The following is a 12,371-nucleotide window of genomic DNA, read 5'->3' as shown; positions in this document are numbered from 1 at the left end:
TTTTCATGATTGCCATTCTAACTGGTGTGAGATGATATCTCATTGTGGTTTTGATTTGCATTTCTCTGATGGCGAGTGATGATGAGCATTTTTTCATGTGTCTGTTGGCTGTATGAATGTCTTCTTTTGAGAAATGTCTGTTCATATCCTTTGCCCACTTTTTGATGGGGTTGTTTGTTTTTTTCTTGTAAATTTGTTTGAGTTCTTTGTAGGTTCTGGATATTAGCCCATAAGTAGAAAGCTGAAATTGGATCCTTTCCTTACTCCTTTTACGAAAATTAATTCAAGATGGATTAGAGACTTAAATGTTAGACCTAATACCATAAAAACCCTAGAAGAAAACCTAGGTAGTACCATTCAGGACATAGGCATGGGCAAGGACTTCATGTCTAAAACACCAAAAGCAATGGCAGCAAAAGCCAAAATTGACAAATGGGATCTAATTAAACTAAAGAGCTTCTGCACAGCAAAAGAAACTACCATCAGAGTGAACAGGCAACCTACAGAATGGGAGAAAATTTTTGCAACCTACTCATCTGACAAAGTTCAAAGCATTTCTCCTTCTCTCAGTTTGGCCCTACTCATTGCCTGGGGACATGCAGTGGAGAAGGGAATGTGATCCGGGCCACAGCTAGCACAAACGACACCTGATGGTCTTCGGCTCCCAGTCAGGTGGGACAAGAGGGAATTGACTGGATTTCAGCAGCTGCTTGGGCCCCTCACCAGACTCGTTTGTACAGGATCTATGCAGCTGAATGCAGAGATGTTTCTGGAAGCTTTTGCTTGTTATTTGTGTCAGCTTTTTCACTTCTGTTTCCCTGGATTTTATTTTGCTTCTGTTTCCAGGCTGTCCAAAAAGAGTCTTGTATTCCTCTGGACATGGTGATTGGTTTAGGGACTGGTCACATGATTCCATTGGGGCCAATCAGAACTATTTCTGGGATTTTTATTGAAGCACTTATAAAGATATACTCTGTTGTTTGTTTGTTTTTATCCTGCTATCTTTGCTCAGAAGATGAAGCTATTGCCAATCATCTTGCTACCACAAAGAGACCCTGAAAATGAGATAAGTGCAAATGAAAAGCAGATCTAAGAGAGGAAGAGAGTCTTGACAATATCATACCAGTACTCATATTCATACATGTAGAAGCTAAGTCCCCTTGTACTTCTTGATAATACTAGTTCTGGTTAGCACAACTTTCATGGTAGCATTCACTACCATGGAATGGTATTTTATATGGTAGATGTTTGTGTGGATGAGTGTTATATATACTCATCTCATCCTGACAACCACTCTGTTAGGTGTGTATTAATATCTCCCATTCTATAGATGAGAAAATGGAGTAATAAGGAGGACAACAAAATTTGTTCCAAGTCACATAGGTAATAAGTAGCAGAGCCGTGAGGAAAACAGATCTCAAGCTACGCTCCTGACCCGATATCATATTGGAGGATTTAACTTCGCTCTACCAATGTTGTGAGTACACACAGACAGAGGACTTAGAAGAGACATCAGAACTCAGTGCAGAGCTGAAGCACTGAAAAAACTAAAAGCAAAGTCACTCTGGGATAATAGGCAAAGTAAGAACTTGGCATTTTTCACATCTATTGGAGAAGGCAAAACCTTATAAAAGTATTTATTACAAAATCTAGAAGCAATTAAAATTTTACGTACTGAGACTCTTTTACAAATTGTGATAAAGGTTTTGGTACAAGAAAATGGGGTTGCAACACGAACTGGATCAGAACAGCATAGAAAATCCAGAGAAAATTCAATATCACTTTTAAAGCACAGGAAAAGAGTCAAATGCAGATTGGCCAGTAACTAACTAAGATGTTTTGTCTGCTATATTATATTTTTACACGTTCCTGATTTTATATATATGTGTGTGTGTATGCACACACATATGTACACATGCATCTGTATAAAATATGCATGTGAAAAAATATGTATATATGTGTATATGTATATGTGCACACACACATATATATGGAGTGAAGTTATGAAATAAATTGCTCATATATACTATATATTGTGTACGAACAATTTGTATATACATATATACTAAATAAATGACTATAACTCTTACTCCATAATAGGGGTTTGATCTTTGGTCTTTCTCAATATATTACTAACTGGATGTTAGGAAATCCCAAGTTAATGAACTCCTTCTGGTATTGCTATCAAAAGGCTGGATTGTTTATTCCTTGCCTGACTTTTGCAGCCTAATTTAAATACTTAATATAAACAATATTGACAGCTAATGGAATGCAATTTTAACAGTTTCTATCATTCTTTAGTAGAAGAATGTAGGAATGAATTAATTTCCTATCACTGCCACAACACAATACCACACATCTAGTAGCAAAGAAAGAACACAGATTTATTAACTTGCAATTCTCTAGATTAGGAGTTTGGCACGGGTTTCACTGGGTGATATGGTTTGGATCTATGTCCTCGTCAATATCTCATGTTAGACTGCAATCCTCAGTGTTGGAGGTGGAGCCTGGTGGGAGATGATTGGATCATGGGGGCAGTTTCTCATGAATGGGTTAGTACCATCCCCTCCACGAACCTCCCTGCAACTCTCTTCTTCCTGCTCTAGCCATGTGAGACATGCCTGCTTACCCTTCACCTTCCACCATCATTGTTAGTTTCCTGAGACCTCCCCAGAAGTGGAGCAGATGCTGTTATGCTTCCTGTACAGCCTGCAGAAACATGAGCCACTTAAACCTCTTGTTTTCATAAATTACCCAGTCTCAGGCATTTCTTTATAGCAGTGCAATAATGGACTAACATATTGGGCTAAAATCAAGGTGCCCTCAGGGCAGTGTTTCTTTCTGAGAGTTCTTACAAAGAATCTGTTTTCTGGCCTTTTCCAGTTTTTAGAGGCTGCGCTCTTCACTCTTGGCCCTCTTCCTCCATCTGCAAAGCCAGCAAAGTCAGGCTGAGTTTCTTCTCATGCTACCACCTCTGGTGCTCTCTCCTGATTCTCTCTTCCACTTTTAAGGATCCTCATGATTACATTGGGCCCACCTGGATTAGCCAGGCTAAACTTTCTTTTGTAAGGTCAGCTGATTAGGAAATATCATTTTATCAGCAACCTTAGCCTGACTTTGCTATGTTATATTGCATATTCACACATTCTAGGGGTTAGAATGAGGAAACAAAAATCATAGGTGTTTTTACATTCTGTATTTGCATGAACTTCAAATACATGAAAATTATGGAGACCAGCTTCTTTATTGCGAATCTAGTTAATATTGTTTACATTTTTAAAAGACTAGTATATAAGATTCCTTAAAATGGTACATTTGATATCAGGTATCCTGGGATCAAATAAAGTATTTCTATTATTTTTTATTCATTATTATTTCTATTATTCTACTACTATTATTATTACCTATTATTTCTACCTCAACTCATCCAGTATTAATTATCTTTTTAAAAAATTATAATTTCTTTTAATGAGTTGAACATTGTGATTCTTTAATGATATGTTTATTTAACAGTATGACATGTTTGTGGAAGATGATGTTTGTATATGTAGTACTTGAATAATTTTTCTCACATGACACATAACATTTGATAAATTAGGAAATAGAATACAGTAGAAAAGATGACCAAATGATGTTATTTTGTAAAAATCATAGACTTGGTCATTTTCTTTTATAAGCATCTAATCATTCTCATGCAAAATAAGAGAAATTCCATTATCTTGTATCTTATTCTAGCTAGAAAGTATACAACAGTGTGACTTCCAGCATAAAACAGATGAAGAAAATAGTTGTTGACCAAACACACAAAGACGAAAGGAACATTAAATCTATAAAATCAATTTATTTGTACATCATGCTCAATATTCTTTTTTGCACATCTATTTAATTCCGTAAGTATTCATTGAACACAATGCAGGGCCCTCTTTAGTAATGAGGCGCTATTGAGAAAACAACTCCCAGGCAATAAAAGAGGTGGACATATATAAAGGATGATGATATGAAACAACTGTGATAAATGGTATGACAGAGGTGAAAATCTTACTAGTGCACAAGCTGCACGGAGGCAGAGGTTTCACTAAACGCAAAGCAAAGAAATATACTCAATGATATGAATAGACTGTGCTATGGGAATATAAACAAGAAAACACAAAATGCCATGAGACAGAAGGGGAAAAAAGGGCTTTAGACACCATGATTTTGGAAAATTTCACGCATTAAGAATTTAAGAAAAAATTGATAATTGAAATAGGTTTCACGCTCCACGCTTGACTTCTAAAAATGTTATCATCCCTCTCTGACACTAGGTGGCACTACAGATGCAGGCATGGGCAGAAACATTTATTAGATTTGTGCCTACCTACTGATGATGGGATTCTTCTACCTTCTGCTGCACTTTGCCTAGGGTAGCCAGACTAGAGGAAGACAAATACTGAAAGGAATAATACCAGTGGAGATTTTGTTCAGGAACAGGAATTCCATCCAAAACTTGGATTTTAATCAATATTCCTATGATTAAATGTACAATTTTTAAATTAAAAATTTTCAAGACGTTAAGTTTGAATTATAAATCTTATTTTATTTTTACATTCAGTAATTTTGAAACAATGCTTTTCTGAATTTGATATTTGAGATCAAATTCTTTTTCAAACAAAACCATTTTATGTATTTAATAAAATTGCCTTGGAAATGTTAAACTACAATGACAACTTTAAAACATCTGTATTATCTCAAATGTTTAATTGACTAAGATACGTACAGATTTTATTTTAAACACTCAAATACAGATCTAACAACATTTTGCTAAGTACTGAAATTGTAAATCAAGTAAATCAGACTTACAAACATAGTAGATCAAATACTTCTAAGCATTTTCCAATGGCTTGAGGCCCAGACCACACACACAACACATCATGATTTCCTCCCTACTAACTGGCCTAAGCTGGAAATGATGCTACAGGCTGTTTTGTATGGTCACATTTTTTATTGCTAGTGAACAGGGGCTTTCTAAAACTCAGTCTTTTCCTCTGAAATTAGCTACTTACTTAATTTTATGTTTGCAATGCTGTGCCTTTCTCTTAGGTAACCTGTCCCTTACATTCAAAGAGGATTTTCCCAGCTCTTTGGGAGGCCAAGGCGGGCAGATTGCCTGAGCTCAAGAGTTCGAGACCAGCCTGGGCAACATGGTGAAACCCCATCTCTACTAAATACAAAAAATAAATAAATAAATAAATAAATAAATAAATAGCTGGGTGTGGCACCTGTAATCCTAGCTACTTGGGAGACTGAGGTAGAAGAACTGCTTGAACCCAGGTGGCGGAGGTTGCAGTGAGATCATGCCACTGCGCTCCAGCCTGGGTGATAGAGAGAGACTCCGTCTCCATTAAAAAAAAAAAATCAAAGGGGATTTTCAGGTCCTCGTGCTTATAATCCCTTTTCTATAATTATTGTATTAGCTCTTCGTATAGGCCTAATGTGTGCTGATGGAATTTGGAACTCCTTCCTTAGGCTGGTTACATCCCTTTTCACTTTCATTGTATATGTGCCTCACTCATCCACACTTTATAGACATTTAATTAATACGAGCCTATAACTTCCCTTTTATCCTAGAGCAAGGGAAGCAACTTTGTCTCAAATAGACTTCCCAGCACTGGACACCAGAGTCAAGGGGCACAGGTTTGAGCTTTTGATCAAAATAGTGCCAGACATCCAACTCTCAGCAGTTGATCCTGAAATATGGTGAACTCTTCCAGCTTTGAACTCACTTCTGCTTTCACATGTTTTCTGCCCACCGTGACCAAAAGTATCAGACATTTTTGTCTGATACCAACAGCATCAGAGACTATCAGAGATCATATTCACTCAACCCCGTAATTCTACACAGAGGGGATCTGTGGTTTCTCTGTTGACCTGGTAGGCAGCAGTAGAATTAGGACTAGAACTCAAGATCATTTTCTGTCTCTGCAACTCCACTTGTATGAGATGCTGCTTTATAGGGACAATTTTTGTCTTATGTAGTTATAGAACATTAGAGTCATTTTGTCTAATCCACTTATTATATAAAAGAAAAATCAATTGCCCCAAAAAGAATCAATTGACATGGCTAGTGACCTTAGGGAATGACATGATTTTGTGAGCTTTAATGATAGCTGCTATTTATTGAAAAAGTACTATGTACTAGAAATGTAATTGCTGTTTTCCATGTATAGCAATAATGTTATAAAAAAGGTATTACTAACTAAGTAACAGATTAAGTAATTGAGACTAAAATGTTAGTTAACTTCTTTAAGGTAAGAAAAGAGATAAGGAGTCCAGGCACGGTGGCTCCCACCTGTAATCTCAACACTTTGGGAGGCTGAGGCGGGTGGATCATCTGAGATCAGGAGTTCAAGACCAGCCTGGCCAACATGGTGAAATACTCTCTCTACTAAAAATACAAAAATTAGTCAGGTGTGATGGTGCACAGCGCCTGTAATCCCAGCTACTTGGGAGGCCAAGGCAGGCAAATTGCTTGAACCCATGAGGCGGAGGCTGCAGTGAGCCCAGATCATGCCACTCCAGCCTGGGTGACAGAGCAAGACTCTGTCTAAAGAAAAAAAAAAGAGAGAGAGAGAGAATAAAGATGAGGAATTAAACTAGTGTTATCTCTTCTGAACTTGAAAGCCTCTCTATTATTAGCATTTTTGTTTAGTTTTAGTTTAGCTGGATTTTTAAAAAATATATGACTTATCGGGAGTTTATTACCAAATTGTTTTTGAAGTTATTTATAATCTCTTATCTAGGTAGTTTCCTGATTTTAAGTCAAATTTCAAATGACTGTCTGATATGGTTTGGCTCTGTGTTCCAACCCAATTCTCATGTTGAATTGTAATCCCCATGTGTTGGAGGAGGACCCTGGTGGGAGGTGATTGGATCATGGGGGTGGACCTCCCCCTTGCTGTTCTTGTGATAGAGTTCTCATGTGATCTAGTTGTTTAAAATTGTGTAGTACTTCCCCCTTCACTCTCTCTGTCTCCTGCTGCCATATGAAGATGTGTCTGCTTCCCCTTCACTTTCAGCTATGATTGTAAGTTTCTGGAGGCCTTCCCAGCCGTGCCTTCTGCACAGCCTGTGAAACTGTGAGTCAATTAAACCTCTTCTCTTTATAAATTACCCAGTCTTGGGTAGTTCTTTATAGCAGCATGAGAATGGATCGATAAACTGTTGTTTAGTAATTTATATGACATAGGCCCCTGGATGGGGCCCTACAACAACGGCCTCTATTTTTCTACAGGTAGACAGAGTGAGAAATAATTTTTATGTTCTAACATTTCTGGAATACATCTTAGGATGTAGCCTCTGCATCTAATGGTGTGTGATGTGGGAGTCTATAGATAGGCAATCCTGAGCTGATGCAAGTGTTCAGCAATGCTTATTGGGATTTGGATTTGGTCCAAGTTCTGCTCCACAATCCATGATTTGCTTTAGTCCCCATGCTTGCTGCATCACACCTGCCAACATCTCCACAACATTCTGTACAAGCAGAAAAGATCCCTTTGTGTCAACAAAGCAAAAGTTTTCGAAGCAGCCCTTCCACTTCTGTCTCTCCCCACTTCCAGAGAGGCTCCTTAAGTTACTAGGGGGAAAAGAATTATGAATAAGGATTGGCTCAGGCATCACACAGAAGATTTCAGGCATCACACAAAAACCTCTGAAATTTAGAAAAAAGAAGAGTGATCCTGAGGTAAAAATGCAATGATAAATTCTGAAAAGTATAATCCCATTTATCTCCTTATCTCTTCAGCAGAACCAGGAAATAGTTCCAGGCCTGGCCTCTCTAGATCACTATGCCAAGTTGAGTGAGAGGCCAACTCCACAGAAGAGGGATAGGCTATAATCTGTCCCACAGAGGGATTAGTTCTTGAGGATGCACACTTCCGCTTGAAAGTTTTTTAGAAGTAAATCAAGGTAACCGCTGACATACTCATTCACACTAAGTTCAATGTAGAAAATTTATTCTTCAAGTTTTAGAGCAGACCTCATTTATGCACATTGTTGTATGAAAAAATATATACCTTAAAAGTATATAAAAAAAAGAAAAAAGAAAAAGTAGAATTGCAGAATGCATGTCAAACAATGACTAGAATGAGGGGAGCAGATACTGCTAATTCCTTACCAAATATCTATCTTCTTCTTTTTTCTTAAACAGAATCTTGTCATTGTTGCTGTTTTTACTCTTCTGGACTGTGCATTTAGAGGTAGCCAAGTGGCAAATTTCTACCTGAAGATTGAAGACATTGGGTGGGACTTCCCCCAAATAGAAAACAAATATTAGAATTTTTAAACTGTGAAATATAACTAAAGAAAAGCAAATAATGTGCTGATTTGGTTTAACAAATAATCATAAAGCAAACACCTATGTCACCATCTGTATCACATTTTTAAAATTTTGTTTGTGATGGTCATCCATATTGTTGTGCGTAGCTTTACTTTTTTTCATTGCTGCAAGAAATACAGTTGGCCTTCAGTATTCATGAGACATTGGTTCCAGGACTACCCATGGATACCAAAATCAGCACATACTCAAGTCTCACAGTTGGCCCTGCAGATATGAAAAGTTATACCTGCCTATATAAGGGTTTCACATTCTGTGAATAAGGTACAGTATTTTTGATCCACGTGTGGACATGGAACCTGCCCATATAGAGCGCCTACTGCTTTTACTGAAAAATAAAATTCCTATGTAAGTGGACCCGTGCAGTTCAAACCTGTCTTGTTCAAGTGTCAACTATATACACTGATCTGCTTATTTACTTTGCTATTGATAGATTTAGTTTGTTTCTCATTTAGCTTCTAATTACACATTTTTGTGTATGTATCCTGGGTGCATAGAAATCATTATACACACTGATTAGTCACTAGGGTATACACCAGACAGTAGAGTTTCTGAATCAGGAAATAGTGTATAGATTTAACTTACCAGATGATATCAAGTTGTTCCAAACTGTTTGGAAAGTGGTTGTCAAAAGTAGTGGATGACAGGATAGTTCTATTGCTCTACATCCTCACCAGTCATTGATATTTTTGTACTATTGCCAATCTGATGGGTGGGTAGAAATAGGTTATTATTACTTTGATTTTCCTAATTACTAGCTTGGTCACATTTTCTTAGGTTAATTGACCATGAATTAGTTTGCTTGGGCTGCTATAACAAAGACCACAAACTGGATGGCTTAAACAGACACTTACTGTCTCACAGTTCTGGAGGCTGCAAGTCTGGGGTGCTGGCAGTGTTGGTTCCTTCTGTGGGCTGTGAGAAAGAATCTCTTCTGTGCCTCCTGACTTGCTCCTGATGGTTTGTTGGCAATCTTTTGTGTTTCTTGGTTTTTAGATGCACCAACCCAATCTCTGCCGTAATGTTCACATGGCATTCTCCCTGTGTGTGTGTCTGTGTCCATATTTCCTCTTTTGATAAGACGACGATCATAATGAGTTAGGAGCTCACTTTCCTTCGGTGTGACCTTATCTTAACTAATTACATAAGCAACAATCCCAATTTGTAAATTTTATTGCATTCTGCAATATTGGGGGCTAGGACTTCACTATATGAATTTTTGAGAGACACAGTTTAATGCATTACAGGTCACCTGGATCTCATCTTTTGTAAGGAAACTGTTAAAGCCTTATTTACTCATTTTCTTTTAGGTGGTGGTGTATTTATTCTTGATTTGTAAGATTTCACTGGTATACCAGATCTTTGTTCAAGATACGTGTTGCAATCATAACCTCCCTTCCAATGGCTTTTCACTCTCATTAATATTGCTTTTATGAATGATTTTTAAAAATTTGAATGTGTTTGAATTTTTTGATATTTCCTTTTTACTTAGTGACTTCTGTATATTGTTTAAGAAATATTCTCCTACTCTGCTTCATGGAGATATTTTCTTATCTCCTAAAGTTTTATAGATTTGTCTTTTACTTTCAGGCTCTTCATCTATCTGGAAATACACTTAAAAATTTTTTTTTCAAGTGGCCATTTCACTGGCCCAGTTCCATTTGTTGAAGCTTGCCAGTTACCTATTGACATGTTACGGTGTCTGTCATTTTGTGTCCATATATATGAGGGCCTGTATTTGAACTCCTGATCTGTGTCACTGGTCTATGCTCCTTATCTCTGTGCTAAAAAAAAAAAAAAAAAAAAACACTGTCTTAATTACCATAGCTTCAAGAGTATCTTTCCTGTTCTTATTTCTTCTCACTTTTATATGAGAATCTCATGAAATTTATAGATTAATTTTGATAAAATTTACATCTGAAAAATATTTTTTCCATAAACATAGCATACCTTCCTTTTACTTTCAGTCTTTTTAATATTCCTCAATAAAATTATAATTTTCTCCATGGAGATTTTCACAAATTTTATGAATTCCTAATATTTTTAGATTGTTTAATGCTATTGTAAGTGATACTTTTTTCCTAGTTTTTTCTGTTATATAGGAATACATTGCTATGTGTATATTTAGGTTGTATCCAGATACTCTACTAAATCCTTTTGTTAATTTAAAAAACTGTTTAGATTATTCTAGATTTCTATGTTTACAATCACATTACCTATGAATGATGAAAGTGTTGTATTCCCTTTCAAATTATTTATATCCAGTTTTCCCAAAACTACTCATCAAACAGACTATCCTTTTCATGTTGTATACTCTTGGGCCATTATCAAAGATGAGTTGACTGTTGTCTTAGTCCATTTGTGCTGCTATAAGAGAATACTACAGACTGGGTAATGTATAAAGAATAGAAATTTATTTCTCACAGTTGTAGAGGCTGGCAAGACCAAGATTAAGGTACCGGCAGGTTTTGGTCATCTGGTGATGTCTATATTCCCTGAAAAAGAGAAACTTATGACTTCAAATGGCAAAAGTTCTAAGGACAAGTTGCTGAATGCTGCATGAAACCTCTTTTATGAAGACTTTAATCTCATTTATGTGGAAGGAGCCCTCATGGTGTAATCCTCTTTTAAAGGCCCAACCTCTTAATGCCATCACATTGTCAACATCTGAATTTTGGACGGGACACATTCAAACCACAATGACTGCATTTGTGTGTGTTTGTTTCTGGGTTCTCTATTCTGTTCCATTGGTTAATGTGTTTGTTTTTATGCCATTAACAAACTGTTTTGATTACTACGCATTGTAATATGTTTAGAAATCAGGAAGTATGAGGCCTCCGGCTTTGTTCTTCTTAGTCAAGATTATGTTGTCTATTTAGAGTCTTTTGTAATTTCGTAAGAATCTTAGGGTGGTTTTTGCAATTTCTGTGAAAATTCCTATAGGAATTTTGATAAGGATTTCACTGACTCTGTGGATTGCTTTATGTAGTATAGATATTTTAACAGTGTTAACTTTCCAATCCATGAGCATGAGATATAATACAATTGATTTTTACATGTTGATTTTTGTATATTGCTACTTTACTGAATTTATTTATTAGTTCTAACTGTTTTGGGGGAAATCTTTAGAGTTTTCTATACATAAGATTACATCTGCAGACAATTTAACTTATTTCTTTCTGATTTGGATGTATTTTATTTTGTTTTCTTGCCTGATTGCTCTGGCTAGGACTTTGAACACTATTTTAAGTGGTAGTGGTGAGAGTGAGCACTTCCGTTTACTCCTGATCTGAGAGGAAAAGCTTTCAGATGTTCACCGTTAAGTATGTTGTTAGCTGTGAGCTTGTCATATATGGCCTTTAGTATGTTGATATATATTTATTCTATCCTTAAGCTATTATCATGAAAGAGTGCTGAATTTTGTCAAAAACATTTTCTGCATCTGTTAAGATGATCATATGAGTTTTATCCTTTATTTTGTTAATGTGGTGTATCACATTTATTGATTATGTTGGACAATTCTGGCATCCCAGAAATAACTCCCACTGAATCATGGCAAATGATCCTTTTAATGTGCTGTTGGATTCATTTGCTAATATTGAGAATTTTTGCATCTATGATTATTAGGGCTGTTGGTCTGTAAATTTTTTTTCGTGTAGTGTCCTTTTCTGGCTTTGGTCTCAGGGTAATGCTGACCTTATAAAATGAGTTTGGATTTTTAAAAAATTTTGAAAAGGATTGGAACCAGTTCTTTTTAGAATATTTGGTAGAATTCAGCTGTGCAGCTATCATGTCCTAAACTTTTACTTGAGTATCTTTGTTATATTTTTATTAATTTTTTTCAAGTAATCAGGTTTTGTTTTCTAAATTTCATTGAAGTCTGCTCTAATTTTTACTATTTCCATTTGTCTGCATGCTTTGAGTTTAATTTGCTTCTCTTATTTTTCATGGTTTCTTAAAATCTTATAATATTGTTTCAAAAATATTATTGTTTTTGTAA

This window comes from Rhinopithecus roxellana, chromosome 10, assembly GCF_007565055.1.
Source record: "Rhinopithecus roxellana isolate Shanxi Qingling chromosome 10, ASM756505v1, whole genome shotgun sequence".
Lineage (NCBI taxonomy): Eukaryota > Metazoa > Chordata > Mammalia > Primates > Cercopithecidae > Rhinopithecus > Rhinopithecus roxellana.
Note: the sequence above shows the minus strand (reverse complement) of the source record.